This window comes from Ochotona curzoniae, unplaced genomic scaffold, assembly GCF_017591425.1.
Source record: "Ochotona curzoniae isolate NIBS_2020 unplaced genomic scaffold, NIBS_Ocur_1.0 scaffold_4763, whole genome shotgun sequence".
NCBI lineage: Eukaryota > Metazoa > Chordata > Mammalia > Lagomorpha > Ochotonidae > Ochotona > Ochotona curzoniae.
The window spans coordinates 10,315,251-10,334,579 of NW_024467123.1; positions in this window are offsets into that span (position 1 = coordinate 10,315,251).

Consider the following 19,329-nt stretch of genomic DNA (forward strand, 5'->3'; position numbering starts at 1 on the left):
CCCAAGGCTTTGGGCCATCCTCGACTGCTTTCCCAGGCCACAAGCAGGGAGCTGGATGGGAAGTGGAGCTGCCAGGGTTAGAACCGGCATCCATATGGGATCCTGGTGCATTCAAGGTGAGGACTTTACTGTTAGGCGACAGTGCTGGGCCCCTGTCTTTTCATCTTAAATTTCAGTTCATTTTGGACTTCCTCTATTATCTTCTTCCTCCCATGAGTAGCTCCTCCCTGGGGCAAGCCTGGACCACGTTATTCCAGCAAGAGCTGCCTTTCCACAGCTGTGTACCTGCCCTGATTCAGATACCTGCATCTGTCAGTGCACTGCATTGTTTTTTTTTTTTTTTTAATATGACATTTCCTTATTCTGAATTACTTTTTTTTTAAGATTTATTTTTATTATTTTTTTTATTGGAAAGGCGGATATACAGAGAGGAGAGACAGAGAGGAAGATCTTCCGTCCGATGATTCACTCCCCAAGTGAGCGCAACGGGCCGATACTATGCCAATCCGAAGCCAGGAGCCTCTTCTGGGTCTCCCACGCGGGTGCAGGTTCCCAAAGCCTTGGGTCGTCCTTGACTGCTTTCCCAGGCCACAGGCAGGGAGCTGGAAGGGAAGCGGGGCTGCCGGGATTAGAACCGGCGCCCATATGGGATCCCGGGCGTGCAAGGCGAGGACCTTAACCACTGTGCCACCGCGCCAGGCCCTACCTGCATCTGTCAGTGCACTGCATTTTTGAACTCTCCTCAATTGTGGGACATGTTGCATGGCTCTTTCTTGTTTTCACTGAGGCTGCTCAAGTTCAGCAGACCATCCCAGCTTCCGCTAACCCTGGCACTCCATGTCTGACAATGTCCTTCCACTCAATTCTACCATCCCGATTCTTGGCCTGCAGCCTGCCACAGCTCCATCGTAGTGGCATCTGTGGAGTTGGAAGAGGGCTTATTTCTTCCTTCAGGATCATGATGTGGGATGCGTGGGGCAGAGGGAAGAGGAGAATCCTGCTCCCAACGCCTTTTTGGAGGAAGCCAATTTGTCGTTCCCAGCTCGGTGCGTGCTTCAGGCAGCTCAAGTAGGACTGTTGGCTCGGGTGGCTTGAGGAACTTTGGGTGCTAGTTAGGCCAGATGGAAACTCAGTCCTGTAAAAACGAAAATGTGAAAAACCCAGGCAGAGAAGGTCATTTATCCCCTCATAAATCTAAACACACTGAGCCCATTGAAGAACTTGCCAGGAAAATGCGATTTTCAATTTTCTCCGTGGGTTCAATTTATCTTTACTGCTAAGTAGTCAGGTTGAATTAGATCCAGAAACCAGATACAATTCGGCTCTTTCCCTTTGAAGGGAATAGGTCCCACCTTCCAGCCAGTGGCCTACATCCCCCATCCTAAGGACCCCACCTCTCCTGGAGGGGCATTGCAGCTCATCTTCCCTGTAGATATCTAAGCAGGGGTTGCTGAAGTTTGCCATTCTCAGACAAATGGGTAATTGTATCTTGCCCGCCGTGCCTCGCTAAAGATGAGAAATGGTTGCTCAGGATTGCATTTTACCTCACTGGGTTTTGCGTTTTGAAGATGGCAAATTTTCTGCATCTTTTATCAACCTTAGCCTGAAACACAGCCTCATCCATCATCCTGACCATTCAGTTTTGAAAAATATGGGATAGAATAGAGTAAGCATAAGGTTATAACTGTCCAGGCAACCTGGGTGACCCAAATCAACCATCGGGTCAGTGAGGCGATTAGAATAGGTGCTGGAATACCCACACTTCAGGCTATCACTCCCTTTGTGCATAAACACCTTACACTCAGGTGTGGCACTTGCAGAGTTGTTGTTGTTGTTGTCTTTTAGCAAGAATTAGAACTCTAGCCTGTAGATAAAGGAGGATAGAAGACTGCATTCCTAGCGTAGTTCCTATCTGAATGGCAAAGGGGAAACTGAATCATCACTTTTCATTTGAAATCATTTGTTTCCCTAGAGTCACTGTGTAAATAAGGACAGGTATACAAAAGCAAACTGCTTTAGGACATGTTAACAGAACCCTTTCTTCCAAGTCCTGTGGTGGTCTTACAATACAAAGACTTTGCTATGCTGTGCTTTCTGTCCAGGTGGACCTTGATTGATCTCTTCAGAATGTGTGCTGGACTTAGTAACTCTCTTGCAAAGAGTAAGGCAAAGATGACAGTGCTAGGTGCGTCCCATTAGAGCTACCTGAGGCTTCTTCTTTGCTCTCTCTTTGGGGTCACTCATTCCGGGAGAAGCCATCTGTCACATCAGGCGAACACCCAAGCAGTCTGATGGAGATGTCCACAAGTGAGGAGCTGGAACTTCCTGTCAACACCTGTGTGAGTGAAGCATCCAGATATCACACTCCTGGTCAACGGTAATCCCAAAGAGTCCCTGAGGCCAAGCTGCTAAGCTAAGCTGTTCACAAAGCTCCTGTCCAACAGAGGCAGAATGAAAAAGTGGTTGTTGTAAATGGTTCCAACTGGAGACCACGATCCTTAATGAAATATATCAGTCCCCAAAGGACAAATATCATATGTTCTCTCTGACAGAAAATAGCCTCTATGCAAAGTACACAATCAATAGACATAGGCAACCAATATATACACATATTCTCATAGATGAACTGTATAACAGAAACTACTGGGAAGAAAAGATATGTTGCAATATGTTTCTCTACTCCCAAATAAAAGCAGGTCTCCCAATGAAAAATGTAAATATACTTCTATACAATATGGTACTAGATTTTTCTACCATTGTTTATACCTACCAAGCCATGATACATTTAAATAACAGGAAGTTTAACTTCTAATGGTTACTAATGAACTATAGCACTGTGATAATTTGGGGGGGGGGGAAGGCAGGAGGGGAAATGGGGGAGAGGAAGGAAGGAATATCTATAGCTACAAAATTGTATCATGAAGAAAATATATATTTGAATAATAATAAAAAGTACAAAAAAGTGACTGTTGGTGTAGGTCACCAAGGTATAGAATAATTTATCATGCAGTGATAGATAATGACAGCCCAGATAGAACATTCATTGATAGTGAAAACACCATTCCACATTATTTACTATGCATACCTTTCTATTTTATAATCACAAAAAGTCAGATTTCATAAGAACTAGGGATTACATTCCAAATAAACATATTAGTTTATACTTCATGTGCTCTAACTTGACCAGAGACTTTCCTGGATAATGTCATGGACACAACTGAATGCTCCTACACACACACACACACACACACACAAAATCCCTTGAGTGGACCCAGAGCAAGTATGATCCAAGCGTACCAAGCCTACTTCATTGTGACAGCAGCTGAGAGAATGCTGTGATGATGTCAAACTAAGCCTTCCCATTCTTGGACATGCCTCCTATCCTAATTCAGAGGTCGTGACCCCTGTCCTGGCATCTGGAGCAACTGTAGTCACTTTATGGTACACAGGTGATGAATTAGTTGAGAACAGCAGCCAGAGTGCCAGTTCGTAGCCTGCACCAAACACTGGACGTGTAAATGAAGAGCCAATGCTCTTTGCTTATTAAGTCACCCTTCTAACTCAGTTCATCAAGCAACTGTCTAATTCAGACACAAGAGGTAATTAGCCAACTGAGTTTAAGTTATGATCCTTGAAAGATTTAATCCCAGATGAAAGACCAACTACCTGGTTTTACTCTACTGTAGCTTTCTGTTATAACTGGCTATTTCTGAGGGGAATGTGAGAGAGTTCAGCAGGCAATGTGTACAGAAGTAGAAACAAAAAGCATACATTTCACCTTTGACTTTTTCCTCACCTTTAAAATTATTTCAGCTACGAAAATATTCAAAAAAAAAAAAGTAACCAGATATCTAAGTATTCATACCTACTCCCCAGAATTCATGCAAAGTTAACAATTTTGAACATGTTTGACTCATAGTTTTTTAAAATAAGAAATAAGCTACCAAAGAGCAGGCATTGTAGTGCAACACATTGAATCACAACCTTCAATGCCTGCATCCCATGCTGATGCGCTGGTTCAAGTCCCCAGAGCTCTGCTTCTGATCCAGCTTCCTGCTAATGCATCTGATGAGACAGCAGAGAATGGTGAAGTTCCTGCGGATCTGCACCCATGTGGGAATGTGTAAGAAATTCCTGACTCCTGGCTTCAGCCTGGTCCATCTCCGGCTATCACGATCATTGGAGGAGTAAACCAGAGTTTGGAGGAACTCTCTGTTTCTCTTTCTATTTTTGTGTGTTATTCTACCTTTAAAATAAATAAGTTTCCTTTTTCTTTCTTTTTTTTTTAAGAAGCTGTTAAGTACATTTAGATTGCCTTTTCCCCTTGAATTCCAGAGTATCCCCTTTCCAGAAGTAGCCACTATCCTGAAGTCAGTGCTTCTTCCCTATCTTCCTCATTTTAGCAGTAAATGGTTCTGAAAGTCATTGTACAGTCACTTTTATTGAGAACTAGCTTGAACGATATCAAAATAAATGAGTTAACTGGTAAAGACGCCTGGAGATGAATGTTCACTCTCTCACTCACAAATGGATTAAAACTTTGAGGATCCATGCTCTCCATCTAGTGGTAAAAGTGGGATAGCCATAGGTACAGTTAAGATATAGAGGATTGAACACACATGAAATGGCTTCGGTGGACAGAAAACTTTCTAGCCTCTGCAAAGGATGTAAAGACAAAACAAACAAACAGACCATAGACTGTGGCCCTTAAGGTACTAAATCCATGAAATATTTGTCTTGGGCTCAGCCACATGTGACAGACACACACAGGGGTTCCAAAGGATTGATGAATCAGATCTAGGTTGTACAACTAGTGACTCACAGAACAACAAACCCAACTCCTTCCTTTCTGAGTCAGGAACCATTGTCTAAACTACCAGCTTGGGGAATTTTAAAGCATGCTTTTCATATTGGAACAAATAGATATTTCTTATGAGGCAGAATGTACACTTTGGTAAATTGTTAGGAGTGACAAGAAATGTGTTCAAACACAGTTTTGGCCAGTTTCTTACATGATTTTGCAATCTCAAATCCAGGAAATTCTGCTTTTAGGAATCCCTAGGAACCCCAAAGAGCCCCCAGAAGTTATGCTTGGGGATGATGTTGTAGCATAGATCAGGCAAGGGTTCAAACAAACACAGAACTGAAACTGAAAGACCACCAGCAGCCAGGCTTTTAGAAATGTTAATATCTGCGTCAGTCTCATCCTCACCAATCAGAACAGACACCGAGGACACTGAGAACAGCAAGGGGGCTTAGCCAGAGCTTCGTCCATCACACTCATCATGAAAAATGAGGTCTATGCATCCCAGGATAAGAAAAGGTACTCAAAGAAGGGCAAGTGTATAATGAACTATCCACTAGGTACCCCCTGCCACTTCCCATACCTGCTCTTCTATACCCTTGCCTTCACTGGTCTCCCACATTAGAAACTGGTGAAGACATTACTTGGATTTGAGACCCAGCTCTGCCAATAGCTCCAGTCTCCTGTTAATGTGCACCTGAGGATGTAGCAGCCCATAGCTTAAGTTGGTGGGCCCTGACTGAAAGACCCAGATTGAGTTCTGGGTCTTCAGCCTGGCCCAGACATAGCAGTAACAGGCATTTGGGAGAGCAAACCAGCAGGTGGAAGATCTTCTTGCTGTCCCTTTACTCCACCTCTCAAATAAAACAAACAGTTGGAAAACCAATTAGAATCCTAATGTTACAATGAATTTCTGGATCTAACTAGAACCCAATCTTGATCTCTGCTACTTATCTCATTGGTCCCACAGTCCTACTTTGAGAGACAGTGAAAAAGTAAGATGTGCCTGGAGTAAAAACTCATATGACATGAGTCCACTGAGAAGAGAACAGAACAGATAGGAGAGTGGGTAGAAGCAGTTTGGGCATGGTTTGGCAAAGAAGGCGGTGAGAACACTGTGGGTAGGTATAGAGAGCATAAAGAGGTATAGAGATTAGGGGACAGGGTAGAGAAGGTTTGCTGTGAAGCTTATATTTGATTCTAAGAATAGTTAGGGGTCAATGGAAGATTATATGTCTAGAGGAGTAGATGGAGAGAAGCTACATTTTAAAGAGTACTTTGGCTGTAATAATAAAATTATAAGATGACCAGCCTGGAAGCAGGGTAGACAGGAGTTTGCATTTGAGAGGAACAAAATGGTGGTGGTTTAGACAGGAGCAGTGGTGAAGATGGAGATGAGGGAACAGATTGGGAAGTTGGTCCACAGGCAGTTTCCAATGAGTGTTCTGAAATTGTATTATGTGATACTCTCGCATTACAAATGGGGGAAAGCAGTAAAGTGAAGTTGAATCAGCATCTATAGGTGGCAGGAACACCTCCAGGATGTGCCCTCTTGATTCCCAGCCTAAAACCACTCCCCGCTGAGAAACTGGCTGGGTTTGAGAATCAAGATGGCAGAATAGGGTAAGGATAAATATTAGCCAGTGTGAAGCAAAGAGGGCACATTCCAGGAAATAGGACAGGACAGAATAATAGCAGAGGGGTGCCTGGAGACTGACAGTCACAGAAAAGCAGCAGACACATTGGTATGCTGATGCAGTGACTGAAACCCTAGCAGCAATCAGTGAGTGGTAATCCAGACTCCACCGGCAACAAGGTGGGAAGGGGTGTTCAACAGGAGCTCAGGAGGTGAACCCAGACAAAGAACTGCCCATCCTGCGGGCCTGTTTGATTTGACCAGGAGTGGAGACAGAACGACAGGTCCCAGACAAGCAATGCGAGAACAGGGTGGATTCCACAACCCAGTCTGCCCCCTAGAGCCAAATTGGGTGCCATTTTGTTTAAGGAGGCAAGAGCTATGGACAGTACTATGCATGCACTGAGCTGGGAGTGAACTCAGTTCTGGCTCAGTGAACTGCAACAACGTGGCATCCTACAGGTTCCACCCAAGATAGGTCTGGGCAACCCTCAGACCTGATGGCGGGCAGATCAGAACTCTAGTAGTGGCACATCAGGCACCATTTTGTACAGTGTGGCAGAATTTAAGACTGTAGGGACAGCAGTGAGCTGCACATGCACTGAGCTCAGGAAGAACTCACTGAGCTCAGTGAGTTGCACTGGTCCCACAGGAAAATAACACAGACTATGGCATCATACAGGTCATGTGGCCCTCAGACCTAATGTACAACAGGTTCCGGCAAGATCAACACCACCAACAACCTAGCAATATGGGACACCTGGTGTTTCCCTAATCCTGGAACCTGCTACAACCAGAAGTGGGAGAAAGGTTGTAGAGACAATGGTGCAGCCTCAGCACGGTATCACAGGAGGTGGAGACTGGTGAGCCAGGAGCTGGGGCTACGGTGACCATGGTGGATACCTAACATAAGAACTCAGACCTGGAACTTGCTTGAGGGAGGGGCACAATTGACTGTAAACAAAGAACCATGTATCAAGTGCAATAAGTAAAATTGAACTGTAGACCTGTAGGTGACAGAGCTTAGAAACCTGCCCCAAGGAGAAGAATCTGCTAACCAGAAGTACAATGACAAAGAGCAAAAGAAGAGACAAAGGCACAATGAACATTACTGAAGACTCCCCTGCAAAGGAACAAAACTCTTTGCCAAGCTCAGAGTTAACTGAGGAAGACATTGAGAAATTGGGGGAAACAAAATTCAAAACTCTTGTTACAAAACTTCTTATCAACAACGAGAAGCATGTAAAGTAGGCATTCAAGGAATTTAAGGAATATGTCACACTGAAAATAAATCAAATGAAAGCTGATATTCCAGAAATGAAAAATACAGTGGAGCAAATTAAAAGTACAGTGGAGAGTCTCCAAAACAGAATGAAGGAGGCAGAAGAAAGAAGCTCAAAATTAGAAGATATTTCCTGTCACCGGGGGAAGCAAACAAAAAGCTGGAAGCAGAGCTGGATCAGGTCAAAGAAGAATTCAAGAACTGAAAGACACTATTAAAAGGCCAAATATAAGAGTTATGAGAGTCCCAAAAGGTACAGAAAGAGAAGCTGGGTTTAAAAATGTATTTAATGAAATAAGTGAAAATTCCCCTAATCCAGAGAAAGAATTGGGAAACAACATCTACGAGGGGCACAGAACTTCCAACAGGCTTGACCAAAAGCAATCTTCACCAAGACACATGATCATCAAGCTCTCTTCAACTAAACATAAGGAAAAGATTCTTAAAGGTGCACATGAAAAAAATCAACTGACATATAAAGGAATGTCAATTAAATTCACAGGAGACCTCTCACGGGAAATTTTACAGGCCAGAAGAGAATGGAGCAACATATTCCAGATTCTGAAAGCAAAAAATTGTTGGCCCAGGATAATGTGCCCAGCAAAACTTTCTTTTGTCTTTGAAAATGAAATAAAATTCTTCCACAGTAAAGTTAAAAGAATATGCCTCTTCCAAACCTGCCCTACAAATGATACTCAATGATCTCTTGGCAGAGAAAAGGAATAGCACCCAACAAAACCAAAGGCAAATGGGAAGAACATCCCAGTAAAATGACAACAGAAGACTAAATCAATGAACAACCCCTTGCTAAAATGACAGAACCAAATTACCACCTAGTTATATTAACCCTGAATGACGGCTTAAACTCATCATCAAACATCATAGATTAGTAGACTGGATTTAAAAACAAAACCCATTTATTTGTCACCTAGAAGAGACACATTTCACCAACAAAGATCAGTGGACACAATATCTCATGGATTTTGATTTTTTTTTGTTAGTTTCATCTCTTCAAAACACGTTCTCCTGATTTAAATTCTTCAATGACTCATAGATCATATGGTAGTATCATTTTCTTTAAGAAGGTTCTTGATTTTCTTTTTCATTTCTTCAGCAACACATTAGTCATTTAGTACCATGTTATTTAACTTCATGGTATTGTTAATTTCTTTTTTTCTTCCTGTTGTTGATTTGTTTTGTGACTTTTCATTTAAGGGGATGTACAGTAACTGTGAAATGGAGACTAACATATCCAGATGTGAGGATCGAATGCAGTATGCATCTCTACTTCCAGACAAAGATGGACTCCCAATGAAACTGTTTACTATATCTTGACAATAGGATGCTGGACTCTCTGCCATTGTCCATGCCTGCAATGATGGACATATGATTGTGCATGGAAAAACTATACTATAGTAATGATATGGGGTAACTCAATGGGTGGGGGGAGGGAAAAAGGAAGGGGATAAGGGAAATCCAAGGGCCAATGGAACTGTATCATAAAATAATATTAATAAAAAGAAGTAAAGTTTTTTTTTTTTAAATTACTCCCCACTGTACTACCCCACTTCATATCTCTTTTCTTATCTCTCTCACCAGATTATGAATTCCAGGCAGGAGGAGGAATTGCCTTATACTTAGAAGACTGATGAATTTCTGTTTTGCTTAAATTCTCGCCAACAGAGTTCCCCAATTCCAAGATTATCCATCTCCAGGAATATCGAGGGAACTCCCTGGCACTTGCTTGAATAAACAAAATTGAACGACTGAAAAGGGTTCCAGTCAATACAAAGCAAAATCCTACTGTGGTTCAGACTCTGAGTGAATACTCAGAACCTTGTTTAAAAGGAGGGGAAATACTAGAGGAAGCCTACTTCATCTGCTTATGGAGGCAAAGCCCACAGGAAGTGACAGAGCCATCTGGAACACCTCCACTGAAAAAGATACCACTTGGTTCCAGAGAGAATGCCAAACACCTACACCTGTTATTAATCATGATGTTATTGAAAATTCACCCCAAATTCCTCAGTTACTAACAACAGGTGGATTTAAGCTCGTAGCTTCACCTTGAGGTCATCTGTTCACTAGGAGCCGTGTTGAAGGAGGTGCTGCCTAGGACAGCTGTTTCTTGTGCTCTCAGCCTCTCCCTCTCTCTCCTCATTTTCTCTCCCTGGAACATGGTGCTTTATTGCTGCAAACAAGGTTCACATAGCCTCCCAACCAGGTATATTCTTTGAACAATGTCCAACATTCACAAATCACTCTTTTACCTGCCACCAATCCCACACATTTCCGTTTCCCCATAACAATGATCCTACACATCTGCCTGGGATTGGAACTTACTCATCAGGAGGTGGGCCAAGTCAGGCTGGGCCAAGCACCCACTAGTAGGCTTGAGATCTGCTATTGGGAAGTGACCTGATAGAGGGGCTTGGGGAAATCTTCTGCCATGACTCAGTCCCTGCAGATGAGTGCAAGAACCAAGGCTGAGAGCAGATCATGTCAGGCCAGGTTATAGGACCTGTCAACATACATGTAGGTTAGGTCTGGGGGTGGGACATGCTAGGCCAGTTCATAAACCCACTACCAGATCTGATAACCAGGATGGGGTGTAGGACAGGTCGGGTTGGACCATAACACCAGCAAGTTCACATTAGGGCCAGAACTGGGGTAAGTCCAGGCTGGGCCAGACTATAACACCTACAAGCATGAGCTGGAACTGGGGGCAGGCCAGGCTGGGCCAGGCTACTGCACCAGCTGGCAAATACCAAGGTGAGATGGGCATGCCAGACTGGGCCACAGCACCGACCAGCATATGTAAGAGCTGGGGTGAGGGGTGAGCCTGGTAGTAGGGTAATGAGGACTACCTACTGGGCCACTGCTCCCACTGGTGAGCATGCAAACTGGAACTGGGAGAGACCAAGCTAGGTAAGACTACAACACCTGTTGGCCTCCATGTGAGCTGAGTTAGGGGGAGACCAGGCAGGGTTAGTTGTCTGTATCTTCTGGTGCATACATGAACCAGAGTAAATGCAGGCTGGTTGGAATTTGCTGCAGCATCACCTGAAAGTTCTGGGACTGGGGGCAAGTCCTGTTAAATTAGACTGCAGAACTACCTGGAGAGTGTAAGATCTGGGGCTGGGAGTGGACCTAACAGGGAAACTGTGGGCACCTCTCTGATGGGCTACAGCTCCCAATGGTGAGCATGAGAAACAGGGGTGAGGGTGGGCCTGGATGGACAGGCGGCAATGTTCACCAGCATAAGTGTGAGCTGGATAGTGCGGTCAGATGGGCTGAGCTGGGCTACAGCACCTATTGGTGTATATAAAAGCTGAACAGGATTTGGAACATCCTGGACCAGTCTACTGTACATATTGATATGCACAGGAACCAGGTCGGGGGGCAGACCTGGTGGGGGTTATTGGGTGTTGTTCCAACTGGGCTATAGTTCCCACTGGTGTACATAAGGGCCGAGCGTGTGGTGGACAGGGTTGGGCCAGGCCAGAGCATCTATTGGTTTGTGTAAGAGATAGGGATGGAGACAGAACTGACCCAGCAATTGCAACCACCATTGTAAGTGCAGGCTGATGTGAGTGACAGATTGAGCCAGACTCTATACTGCCTGGCACACACAGGAGTCAGATCTGGATTCACCTCAGAGGAGGTTTCTTTGTAGACCTCCCTAATTGAACCACTGGAATCAGAACTCCAACCCCGGGAAGAACTGCAGGATCTGTGGTCTGACCATGTGTCAGAACTGAGCCTCCTCAGTTGCTAAGGACTTGATGCCCAGATGCACATGGGGACATGATGGCATCCAGTTCATTGAGGCCTGAGGAGGATGTCTAGTACTGTGGAGGACAGAATAAATTGGACGACTCTCCCAGCCAAGCATTAATAGCAAATATCTGGGTGAATGGAGACTCTAATGTGGACTATGTCAGCCAGTGGACCTTGGAAAGATTTCCTCATCCTTGGATCAATGATATCAATAGTGCTTCAGAACTATCAAAACCACTTGAGCAGTATCCTTGGAGCATGCTCTACAGCGGGACTCTGGCATGACATTGGTTGACCGTCCCCTATCCCAGGGTACTGATGCAGTTAAGATGCTGAGTGTGGCTTCTCCCTTTTTCTCCCTTCTTCCTCCAGATACAGGAAGAAGAAAAAGAAAATTGGAAACAATGATCTCATCCACTTTCCTCTATGCCTTGACCCTTCCCACCCTAATCAGTGCTCCACATGGGCATGCCTTCTTTTCAACTATGCAAACACCAACAAAAATAAAATTTTTTTAAATGCAAAAAATTTTTTAAAGAAATATATTCATGCTATAGGCTGGATGCTTTTCACATATTACCATACCAATTATTCTAATGGGTAGATTTTTTTAATTTGAAAAGGGGAGTTACCAAAAGGGATGAACAGAGAGATCCTCCAATTACTGGTTCATTCCACTCAATATCCACAACATTTGAGGCTGAACCAGGTCCACTCCTGGAGCCAGGAGGTCTCCCATGTGGATGGCAGGGACCACCTACTTGGGCCATTCTCTGCTGCTTTCTAGCATTAGCAGAGATGTGGATCAAAAGTGAAGCAGCCAGGATTGAAGTCAGGAATTCTACGGGGTGCTGGTGTCACAGGGGACATTTTACTCCTGCACTGCAATGTAATACCCTGATGGGTAAATCTTAACCGTGCAACATTTCAGGAGCAAGGGATACCGCTTAACGCATGGAACATAATCGCAAGCCTTCATTTTCATCACCTTTATCGCAGTTTGTAATTATATGCTCATAGAATGAGCTGACCACTTCCTTTCAAATAGGTGACAAGCTCTGAGAGAACAAGACCCATATATGCGTGGCTGCATTTCTCAAGCCTAAAGTACCATGACTGGCACACAGAAGACTTGCTACGTTTTTATGGCAATAAATGAAGAAATTGAATTTTTCAAAAACAGGCAAAACAAACCTTTTGTTTTTGTTTTACCTTCTCTAAAATACAAAACTAAAAAGGTGAAACAGTCTCAAGAAAATGGTCACAGAATCTTAGAGGTGAAGCATTCAAAAGATTTTGTTTTGAAATGTAGCTCTCAGTACAAATTTCTTGAAGTGACAGCAGCAGACATTGGGCTCCACTGGGAACTTAGGAGGAAGCAAGCGCAGTCCCTTCAGCCCCCTTGTGTGCAGAGTATCATTCTCCTCAGATTAAAAAAAAATAAAGCACCAACACCATGCTTTTTCTCTTCTTCCCCTCCTTCCTGATGAGAGAAACCACTGAGAAACAGAATGGCCAGCGTGAGTCCCAGGTTTTCAGCTCTCCCTGCCTCTCCCCTGTTCCCCTGTACTCATGCTCCCCACCCTTCGACTTCCCTCCCGCTCCTCCCCTCAGGTAATCTCTTCTCTCTTTAAATCCTTTTTCCCCCCATCTATCTGGCTTCCTTGAAGACAAGACACAGGGATAGAATGTTGTACCCAGAAATGGATAATTTTGCATAAGACTCAACTTGTCTGCGGAGGCATCCAGGTTCTCCTGGGGGTTTTTATGAAAATCAGATCCATCAGGTGAAAGTGCTGCCTGGTAGGCAACTCAAAACGTGCAACTTGGCTTCCTTCTTCCTTCCCACTCCACCAAAGGCATTTGCCACACAGCTGTCTACTGGCAGGCTAACCTGCATGCAATTAAACTGAAACACGGTGTGAACTGGGGTTAGGAATGTACATGTGTACACACGTGACCGGCAGCTAAAAAATTCAGAGCAGTAATAGCCCATACTTTCCTAGAATGGAGGATTTCATAAAGAGGGTGATTTTTCTTTAAGGTATCATTCAGGTGTCCTACTGTTGCTATGGAAATCGCCTGCGTTGAAACATGACAAATGTAAACTGGATTGCCAATTGCATGAATAGGGAGCTGTGAACTGTAGGCAGGCATGTTGATACTTGTCTGTCCTCAGCTTGGGTCCTGAAGAGAAATGGGATGTGGCTGCAAGGCACAGAGGCACGGAAGCAGTGGACTCCCCACATCTGCACTGCACCACTTCAGGTGACCAATATGGCTGTCGTTCCCCTATTTCCATTAGTGGAAACCACTTCCAATGTCCGTGTCACTGTGGTTTAGCTAATAAGCCAAATAGCCACACAAGTGCTAAAGAATACAGTTTACCCCCATGAGAGGTGCTCACTGAAGTGACCCCAAGACATCTTTGGTGATATTTCACACGTAGGACTTACATCATTTACACAGCTATTTTCTGGGTAAGGACGATCTCTTCCTTTCTCTGCACTTCTATCACAGCTTTAATTGAACAACAAATGGAGTGGCTTCCCACTCACCTATCAAAACGAGATAAGTTATCTTTCATTCAGTCGTGGAACCTGAGGTCTGAAAGGCTCGGGCACTAGTGATGCAACAAGCTCTTTTGTGTCAGCCTATTTCAAATTTGTACTGCTAGGAAAAAAAAATGGCCACCTATGGTCAACCTTAATGAGAGCATGTAATTCATGGTTTCTTGCCACGAAAACACTTAATGAAAAAGGGGTGTGTTAAAAGGCCACCGTGAGGACATTAAAGAATCCTTGGGGAAGGCTGAAGAGAACCAGATTTAGAAAATGATAAGGCACAAAGAGAGCCTGCGCAGTCAGACCCCAACCAAGATCAGTGTTACAGAGGCTGTTCAGTTCCCACTTGTGGGCACCGGATCCGTGCTGGTAGCACAGCCATGACAATTCCAGCCAGGATGTGGCTGCCGCATCTGATACCACTGACAGATGGGTTACCCATGAACATTTTCTTGGCCTAATCAGCTTGTGATTCTTGGTGCTGTGTGTGCACCTGATGGGTCAAGCCACCTTTGCATAGTTAGGTGCGAGAAGCAAGGAAGATTGGAAGAGTGGGTGGCAGCCCTGTGCAGCTTCTTGAGGGGAGAGCAAGTTCTGGATCCCACCAATTTCACATAGGAAAAAAATTCAAATGCTCTGTGGCTTGAAAAAATATCTGCTCGATGGGGAAATGGTGAGTATTAAATTTGAGAATGTCAAGGGCCTCTATATATAGTCACTAGAAATCAGATCTCTAAATGTCCATTGAAATCAAGGTCAATGTTCCAAAATAAAGCCCTAGATCAAGCCTCTCAGATTCTTCAAAGGAGGAGATAATTGTTAACTGTCCACTGGGTTTGAACCCAGTATTCAAAGAGGAATTGCAAAGAAGGGGGAAAGGACATTGGTGAAAACTCCTGGGGTTGGGGAGTCTACAGCTCTGAAAGAAGAAAGGGCATTCCGGCCCAGCCTCCCACCATCATCTGCCACAGGAATCTCCAGCAGCCACAGAGTAGAGAGGTAATAGAAGGATGGCACAGTACTGAGCCAAAAGATGCAGAATCCCACAGAGAGAATGTAGTGATACAGCCTGCAGCCTACAGCCAGCCTAGAGGCCACTGTGTGTGGAGGGCCCCCAGGAAGTAGGGGCCTCAAGAAATCTTACACAGTAGGTAGTGAGTGACTCACAATCATCCATATGGAGAGAGGGGACAAATGGGCTGCTTTGAGACAAAACAAAGAAACACAGGAAGGGTCATCTGATGACATCACAGGCCAACTGTTGTGTGAGAAAATTTGCCAGTGTGTCACACTGGCTGCCAGTGATAGAAATCCCAACACTAATAGCTGGTGGGGGAGAAAAAGGCATGATTTGAGAAATAAGAGGAACTTCTTATTACTGCCAGTGAAACAGAGACGAAGCAAATGAACCTCTAAGATGAACAGCCTTCAGGACTCCCTGTTTCTCTCGCCATGATGGGGCGGAGAGTAGCTGAATCCCCAGTGAGGGCAAACAGCCCACCTCTGTACTCAGCACAGACAAGGGGTTGCTGTGCCTGCCTTCCAGCAGGAGAGGACCCGGGACACAGATGGCAGGCACCAAAGCCCCAGATGAACCAAAAATTGCAATGCTAGGGCTAAGGGGTGCTCAGACTTTCATTCCATACTCAATTTATTATCTCATTTCCCACACTTCCTTCCTTGTCACCGCAACTGTCTGATTGGTCATTAACAAGGGGCTGGCTTGGAATAGGCCAAAAAAAAACAAACTAAGTTCCTAAGTCCAATTCACCTTTCCTACCTACTGCTTACTCCTAGTCAACAACAAAAACCACACAATTCACACAGGAAAAGTTTAGAAAGTAGCCTGTATTTATGTTCCAAGCAATGGCCATGAAAGAGTCTTAGTGGAACCGAGTTACTCACACAGTTTTCTTATCACGCACACAATCACAATTTGTGGTTTGGAAAAAAAGTGTGTATTTACCTGAGCTGATGTCATCTGATGTGAGCTAGCATCTTCTAGCCCTTCCTAGTGAGAACACTGGGGACATGAATTGTAGTTATTAGTGCTCACTTCCTAAACAGACCTCAGTAACTGGAAAAGGACATAGAGGCTCTTGAAAAATCATCACAGAGTTCACCCTTCCCCACTCACAGGACCTGGGAGTGGTCCTCCGTCCTCCATGTGCTATCCACCAGTCGATCCAATCCAGGACCATCTACGAACGAGTCATGGTCTAACATGCTTCTTTTACGCAAAAAGAAAGTTACACGAAGCAGATTCAACTGTCATTTGCTACTTGAAAATGCCTCGGGTTCATCTTTTTCTGTTTCTGCTTTGACTCATTTCTTAACTTTGAACACATTCTTATTAAAAAAAATAAAAACACTTCAAGCTCTATCCTTTTGGGGATATATGTCAACATGTCAACTGCTTTGTCACATTCTTTCGCTAATGCCAATGTCATCAGAATTTAAAAAGCTGAAACAAGGAATTGCATGTTGGGATGAAGGCCACGTGAGCAATCAGGGCAAACAGCCAGAAGCTTCTGGTGAAGAGAATGGAAGCAGAGCTGTGGTGGAGAGCATTGAAATCCCCTTTACAGATCTGTCTTCCCCCTGCTTTCCCAGCCTCTGTAGCTTACTGGAACAAAGGTGGTGTCATATTCCCTGGGCATGCTGCCCACCAGAGCACAAGGTTTTTTTTTTTTTTTAACTTTTTTTCCAGGCTTTTTTTTTTTATACTATTTTTTTAGAGCAGTTTTAGGTTCATAGCAAACATTGAGTGGGAGGTACAGACATTTCTTCCCCCATCCCCTCCACTTTATTCCTACATCCACACAACCTCCCCGACTTTAACATTCCTTCCTCCATCGTTCTGTTTATCCCAACCATGAACTAAACATTGATGCAACATTCTCACTTAAGTGCACAACTTACATTAGGGTAACATGGACATACTGAGTGTGGACGAAAATACACCAATCTGTATCCACCATCAGGATAGCATGTTGAAAAGCTTCATTATCTAAAAAATGCTCTATGTTCTATCTATGTGGACTTTCTTCTCCCTGTCTCCCTCCCTGGCCACCGGGACTACCAACCTACTTACTCTCTCCTAAGCTCTGTCTTCCCCAGAATGTCCTATTTGAATCACTGGAATCCCACAATAGGTTGCCTTTTTCAGATTGTCCCCTTCCACTTGGAAATCTGCATTTCCCAGTTTCCTCCACATCTGTTTGGGGCTCAGTGGCTCATTTCTTGCCATTGCATTTTCAATGGAAGCGCCAAGCGTTTGCGCTTTTTCTCCCTACCCTGACAAGGCACAGATCTTATTCCTGCAGCCAGGTTGCCCGGTCCAGGTGAGAGACAGTCAGGTTATGCACCCAAGTCTGAGCATCCTGCTTCCACACTGACTTCCTGGCACCCTGCATCCCACTCAACCTTTAAGATTTCCTATTTGAAAGCCAAACACTTTAGTCTTCTTGTCTGTGTGTTAAAATTTCTTTTTAACCAGGTATCATGCCTGAACTCAGCGGGAGGACCATGAATGAGAGTGGGTTCTGTGTATTTGACCGTGGTGGGGCTTTCTATTCCTTCTTCACAGTGATGGTCAAAGTTGTTCATGCTGGAGATGTTCACATCAGAAGTATGGAAAGGCCTCCCAGAATTCTGCATTGCAGAAAAACTTAGCAGCAGGCAGAAAAGTATCCAAGAAGTGATTTAATTTCCATGGTAGCCAGGGCCTGGATGCTAAAGCTTTATAGATTAAATCAACGCCTGAATTGTATTCAGAAAGCCTGAATTGCCTGTCAGCTGTGAGGACCAACAGCGCAGGACTGTGATAGATGAACGGAAGAGCCCCAGCCGGTGAGGGAGTGTGGGCCGCGGGAGTGAGCTTCCTGTTCCATTCTCAAGGCAAACCCAAATGGAATGAATTACTGCGGACCAGCAAATGCATGCAAGAATTTCAGGCGCAAGGGTTATAATTTACTAATTACTGGGGAAAGAGGAACACAAAGCCAACGTGAGAAAGAATGTAGAAGGGGGAAGGGTGCTGAGGCAGACAATGAAAGTGAACTGTTCTGACGCCTCCTCCTCTCGATGCTGGTGGAAGAGATGGAATTTGGAGGCATGAAGACCTGGCCCAGCTTGGCCATGGCTAGTCTGTACCATAAATTATAGAGAAATACACAGACACCTAGGCTAGTATAGGGACACACCAAAGACAGTCAACAGGTGTCCTTATTTCTAGGTCCCTTTCTGTTCCTTCCTTATTCCATGCAGGAACCTCAGCTCTCACATTTAACTGACTCTGCTCAACGACTCAGTGGTTGTGCATGAGCCTTGCTGCCTCTTACAGTTGCTCATCAAAAGGCAACGGAGTAAGGATGGAGTACTGAGAACCCTACTCTGCCTGGGCTCCCTGTACAATTGCATGCATAATACAGCTTTGGATGTTGTTCTCTGTCTATCAACACAGACCTGCCTCGTGGCAAAACAACGACCCCTCTTCCCTCAGTTTCTTTCTCCAGTGTGCTAAATTTTGTTGTGTGACACTAACACATTTTCTGAGCCCAGTGAGAACTGGGCATGGAGATAAACCAACCATGCACTCCTAACAGGGCCACATCTTCCAGTAGCCAAGGTTAGGATTCCCTGGGGCCTTTGCTCTGCCAGCTTGGCATAGGAAGGATGTTCTTCAAAGAGGAGCCATAGAGCGACGGGGCAAGACCTGGAAGGAGAAATGTGACATGATGTGGAAGCTGTATCCTGAAAAGGGTAGAACAATACAAAAACAGCAGGTTCCTGGATTTGTAGGGCCCTTATGAACTGTGCAAGGTGGGCCTGGTGCAGTGGCTTGATTGGCTGATCCTCCCCTTTCAAGTGCCGGTTCAAGTCCCAGCTGATACACTTCCCATCTAGCTGCCTGCCTGTAGCATGGGAAAGTAACAGAGGATAGTCTAAAAACCTTGGGACCCTGCACCCGTGCGGGAGATCTGGAAGAAGTTTCTGGCTCTTGGATTCAGATCAGCTCAGCTCCGGCCACTGTGGCTGCTTGGGAAATGGACCAGCAGATGACAGTTCTGCTCTCCTTCTCTCCGTAAATCTGCCTTTACAATAAAAATAAATTTTTAATAAAAAGAAAACTGTGGCAGTCATAGACTACCATGATTTTTAAAAAATATTTATTTATTTTTATTGGAAAGTCCGGTATACAGAGATGACAGGAGACAGAGAAGATCTTCTATTCACTTGTTCACTCCCCAAGTGGCTGCAA